This window comes from Lepisosteus oculatus, chromosome 16 (assembly GCF_040954835.1).
Source record: "Lepisosteus oculatus isolate fLepOcu1 chromosome 16, fLepOcu1.hap2, whole genome shotgun sequence".
Lineage (NCBI taxonomy): Eukaryota > Metazoa > Chordata > Actinopteri > Semionotiformes > Lepisosteidae > Lepisosteus > Lepisosteus oculatus.
The window spans coordinates 8,692,630-8,698,886 of NC_090711.1; positions in this window are offsets into that span (position 1 = coordinate 8,692,630).

Below are 6,257 nucleotides of genomic sequence, written 5' to 3' on the forward strand. Positions count from 1 at the left end.
TTCTTTGCATTATAACTGTATAACTCTAACAATGACACATGCCATAGCTATTTGAAGCCCAGTTTTTTTCATGTATTATTATTTAAAATTATTATAATCCAGTTTCCCTCCAATATACAGTATTTTAAAATGTTATTGATCGAAATGAAAATGAAATGATTTGTATAAAGTAACAACAGCTATACTATACACAATCGTGACTTTCCAAGCACTGTATGACTTGTGTAAAGTACAGTTGTGTACAAATTTGAAAATGCCTCAAAATGTCTCTTTGAAAAATATTCTTCCTGGCATTTTAAATTTTATTTATATTTTCAGTATTGTTTAGAATTGGGAGAACAAATAAATAGACATGTCAGGCCTTTGTGCAATAAAAATCTCCAATCTAAACCAAAGAGGCCATTATTTCCCTCATTATTTAACCGAAAAACTTTGACTCGAAAAGCTTTTTATTGTTGTTGTCCATGTGAAGAGGGTTAATAAATCTGTAATTTGTAAAACTCATTAAATCTAACAGTCAATATAAATCTGAACAAATTGGGATTACAGAAGCAATGGGTCATTCTAGTTAAATTTGCATACAGTACATTTGTCTATATACATGTATGGACAGAAAACTGGGAGAACATTAAACAACCTTGGAGTACATTAAAACTTTAACCCACCCATCAATGGGAACTCATAAAAAATGATGCCTTGTGCCAGGTTTCCACTGGGTAGATGTACAAGGCTTCTGAGTGAAAAAAAAAATGTAATTAAGTGCCAGGATTGGAAATAGAATGTAACCGTTCTGACCATGGTGATCTGTTCTGTCATGTTTGCTTACACTTCATCATAAATCAGCAAACTAAAAGCAAAACTCTTAAGTGGAAATAAAATCATTAATACAACATTACACCACTGCAGAAATAGCAATAGTGAGTATTCATCAACAAACAAATTTTAAACCCATAACAATTATAATAAACCGTATCTTATATAGCACCTTCAAAGATGGCTTCTCATAGTATTTAAAATAAAAAAAACACACAAGGAGAGGATGCAGCAGAATTAACACAACTACAATAAGGGTCGTTGTAATGGAACTTATTTCTCAATGAACAGGAATATTCTTATTATTTAGCTTCAGTGATGAATACAGAACAAATAAATTGTGGATAGGATTCCAGAAAGTGTTCACTGATTAGCAAAGTGGTAAAATGATAAACTCAACTACAAGGATGACACAGTAGTGATACTACCACAGTACTAACTAGGGAACTGCACTAGGGAAAAGCCTAGTTTGCTACTACTTTACAGTCTACAGGAATGTACCACATGCTGCACCATACCCACTGTCAGACAGGAGAGATCACTCCCATGGATCATATCCTCTAATATTTAGATGTATAAATTTATATGGTAAACTTTTGTGATGGGACAGAAATAATTTCAAATTCTTTGATTGTATGTGTTTTGAATTAGCGTTTCCATACAAAACAAAAAAAATATATCTCTTGGAAAAAACAAGCTATTTAAAAAAATGTACACTCCCAATGAAAACAAGGACCATCAATGTAATTGTGCAAATCGCCTTAACATTTTATTTTCTGTGGAGTATCCTGCTTTCTCTGTATTCAGATACAATCTCTAAAATGGTAGACACAGACAGCTACCGGTACATTATTCTAATTATGTTTTTCTTTCAAACGTATATGCCGCCACAAGACCTAGGGCTCTTTGGTAATGCTAACCTTTTTATTTTTTTTATGCCATAATGAGTCATTATTTTCACTTTGATTTTCTAACAGACTGACCTTTTAATTTCATTTGTACATGTCATGTGCAAACTTGATTTGTTCGGAGATTTCTATTTGAATCGAATTGCTTTTCAAAAGCCGCTCACTTCCAAGAAATTCCAAAACCGTGGAGCTGTAGTTATCCATTTTTCCGTCTACTCGTGATCCACAGCTATCATCTTAAGGAAGGTGATTGCTATCTGGGGGGCTAGCCTAGAAGATGCTGGAGGCAAGGTCAGACAACACCTAGTTATCCTGGGAAATCCACGTCTCAGGGGGTTTGTGTGTCTGCAGGATTTTATTCTAACAATACGCATCTACTCCATATTGGCTTAATGGAGCGAATGTACAACTTCTCACAGCTCTTCAAGTGCTGGTGCTTGGAAAAGATCTATAATACCTACAGACACACCAGCCCTAAAGGAGCAGTATTGCCTGCTCCTGGACCGGAAACCAGTTCATCACAAGAAACATGTACACATCAGAACAATAAAAGACACCAGTTAACCGGTTATTGAACCATAGGAGGAAAGCAGAGCACTTGGCCGAAACTCGTAGAGTGGAAAGGATATGCAGATTCCAGAGAGAAGGCATCCCAGTCCAGAATTCCAGACCCAGGTGCTGTGAGACAGCCACACCGTCTGCACAGCATCAGAGCCACTTGATTCAGGTGTTAAAAATCCCTCGACTGTGAGAAAACCACGTATTAGAGTTTAATTCAGAGTTTTACAGCTTAATTGTTATTTTAGAAAAATGGCTCTTTCCAATTTGTAAGAATGCAATACTATATTACCTTCTAAGAAATATTTCTTGCATCTCAGTGTTGAGAGTTGCAAGGACCTGATCAATTTTAAACATGACTTGTACTGCATCACCAGAACATTTGCCAAGTAAAGAAATATTACATTTATACAGTAGTATAGCATGTATGTCTTTAGAAAATGAAACTATACAGGTTTGGGATACTGATTAAATGATTTTAATGTCATATTGATTAATGAATTGTTCATGACTGACATTGATACACTGAACTGACTGACTCTTGCACGTGTGCTGAATTGTCTCATTAGTGACAGAGTTCATTGGAAACAGGTAATGGAAACAGGCTTGCCAGGACAGAAAAAAATTAAACAAGACAGAACATAGAAAGGAACTAATGTGCCGTGCTAAACAAGAGTGTAATGCCTTTGTACCTCCAGGATGTTGTGAGCTGTTGTGACTAAACCTGCAGTGGAGCCAAGTCCTCTTCGGTAGTAAATCAAGGTTTTATATTGCAGGGCAATAAAGTAATCACTGTTTACAACAGACCAATGTTTACAATGGGCAGTGCTGGGATAGCCTAGAGTGGGACAATTGACCTGAAATATTTCTGTTATGAAAATCCATCTGTTGTGTGCTTCTGGTTTATCACTTAGCTTATTCTTCCTAAATTTACTTCGCTTTTTGTGTCTGTGCTTTTGCAATTTTTTGGTATATTCATTTGTGTGCTTCTAATTTTGACCATGATTCTCCCATCCCTACCCCAAGTATCTGGTACCTGAATGGCAGATAATGGAAGAAGAGCCCTGTGTTTACTGTATTCTTCTCTAGCCTCTTGGCTGTGCTTAAAGTAGTGCATATTTCCATTCATTCCTGACTAAGGATTTGGGTACAGTTCACATGTTACCTGTGTATGCAATCAACTGCCCTTCTCCCTAATTATACTGTAGAGAGAGCCCATGCAATGCATTTTTTATTAGACAAATAAAATGAATGATGTGCCTTGTGTTTTGTGGTTACCCTGTTTTACTCATCATTGATTTACAGTACTTCCTTGACTTATGAACTGCACTGAACCTGCATATCCTGCATGTAATACATTTGACATGAACAGGACTGATTAAAGTGAGGATAGGTTAAAGTGAGTTCCCAGCATGAACTATGGCATTGCTTGATTGAATCTCAAATACAAAAAAAACAAATCTACCTGAAGTGGTGTGATTTCTAATATATCTGGATCTCAGTCTTTTAATTCCTCTCTTAGACATTACAGAGTCCCTTTAAACCACACCTATAGACTCTGTTGCTTTCAGTGGTTCACAGTGGTATGTTATTGACCAGTTCTCAACCTAACTGTGGTTTTTGTCACATTCTTTGCCAGACTTTCCTGCTTAATTTGAACCTGTCTTTCCTGATTATCCATCACTGTGTCAGAAACTTAATGAAGAACCTTAATTAGAAAAAAACCTTGACATGCTGATCATGTCATGATGATCTCCAGCTCCCAGGGTATCTCTAACAACTTTTTTCTTGACATGTTCTTGGAATTATTCCAAAAGGCAAGCCCAGTTCAATTAATGTAATACGATTTGCATTCTCACATTTTCCTCTTTCACATTTTACGTCACTCGTCTATTTTCGTCTTGTCCTGTAACACCTTATTTATCCATATGTACACCATCTTTTTGGTTACGAATACACAATAAATACAAAACAACAAATGACAAAAACAAACTACTACCTGTCTGTCAATCCAGAGTTGTATCTAATTCAATGGTCCCTGGTCAAGTCAAAAGTCTCAGCTTTCAAGTCTCACATCAAATGCCTTTAGAATGTGGGCTGGAGATTGGGATAGATTTAATATGATGTGTAAGAACCACGTCCCTAAAATTGCCACACCAAAGTTTCAAGCAAAGATTAAACTGCACTTTAGACTCCCTTAATCTAAGAATTTATAATATAAACGTAACACCAATATCACTCACCTCCAGCCTACAGTTTTCCTAAATACGATGTCAGTACTGTCTATAATGTTAGCCAAAAAATAACTTCTAAGATGGGAAATACAGCTTTACAACAAACTAGATTCAATCCAGATAGAGTTAAAATAACTTGATCTCCTGTAGAATAACATGGTAGGAATTCCAGTCAATATTTGCTCCCTGCTTAAGGATTCAGATGTTACTTGGAATCAAGGCAGAAACAGAAACTTCTAGAAACAGATCTATGGGCTAGCCTCAGTGTGGCTTAAACGCTGGCACATTTTGGGAACCTCTGCATGTCCTCGTTTGAAAGCAACGAGTCTTGGCCCTTAATGGTATTATTTATAGGGAGCTTTACTATCACCCAGATTCATCTTGTCTGTTGGGGATAGGTAGATTGAGGTACGGAACGTCGAAATGGATATGTCAGATTTTTAGTGTACTGTGATACTTCCACTTGAGTGTTATTACTAGTTTCAATGGCTGATGCTTTTATTCCATTTGTGCTCAGTTATCCAGCTGGTTATTCTTCTTGAACAAATTGGGAAAGCACCTTTGCTCAAGGGTACAACGGTAGTTTCTCTTCAGGGATCTGAACCTGCCACCTTTTAGTTTCGTCCAAACCAACAGCTGCTGCTCAGTACTGTCCAAGAAGTGTGTGATTCTATTTCTGCGTTACTTTGAATGGCATCTCCTCGGAGGTACCACTCTTTTTACTGTAAGGAAGTGGAAAGGGATATTATATGCTGAGGTAAATTTAGCTTTTTGTATTTGGGTTGTTCTGTTTTGAAACATTGAAATATATAAAAAAATATTCACATAACAGGATGTTTGGCCAGTGATGGGGTTTTGCTGTCCTTCCTTTCTCCATTCTAAAAGTACTTCCACCCCCAACCAGCACCTGACCTATAGAAATTGAAAGTGCAAGAGCAACTGATATAAAAAAAGAAAATTTATATTGCCCATGTGATTGAACAAAGTCTGGTCCTTTGAAGATGGATGAATACTTCTGCAATATACAGTATCAAGAAATAATCTCAGCATAATAATGCTTCTAGATAAAGTATACAACATTTCCTCATTGTGGCTGGTGATCACACATTATTGAGTAGCTTTCACTTTTGTTTTACTTGTTTTTAATCAAAGCAAAAAACGCTCCTCAAAAGATTTGGAAAAAAAATGCTAAGACTTGATTATTATTATGTTGGATATTATGTCTTAAATCTTAAATATGGAGAATACCCACTGATCCATAGATCGCTCATGGTCATGGTCTTAGTTTTATCAGAAGGTTCTTATATTGTATATATGTATTCTTAGTAATTTTGCCATGGGGGTTTTTGTTGGTTGTTTCTGGGAAAAATACTGTAACACTCAATTGCCTGCATCTACTGCTATATTAATGTCATTATCATCATTATCTTCATGATCACAATTTTTATTATTATCATTATCATTGGTAATTCAGTATGTAATCAATCATCTTATTCGCAAGAACTTGTAAAGTTGAAGCTCGTAAAACTAAAGCCCTTCCAGATGAAACAGGTTGCAGAATGTGAGAAACCAAATGTTTCATAAGAATCAACTAATATCTAGTACTAAATCTCTGGCTAAAATGACTACATTTGTAAGTATTTTTTATTCTATTGGAAGGAATGAATTATGATTTCTTTGGCAAAAATATGAATGCTTTAATAGTAGCATTTTTATTTTGTAAAATAAAACCCTTTAATTAAAG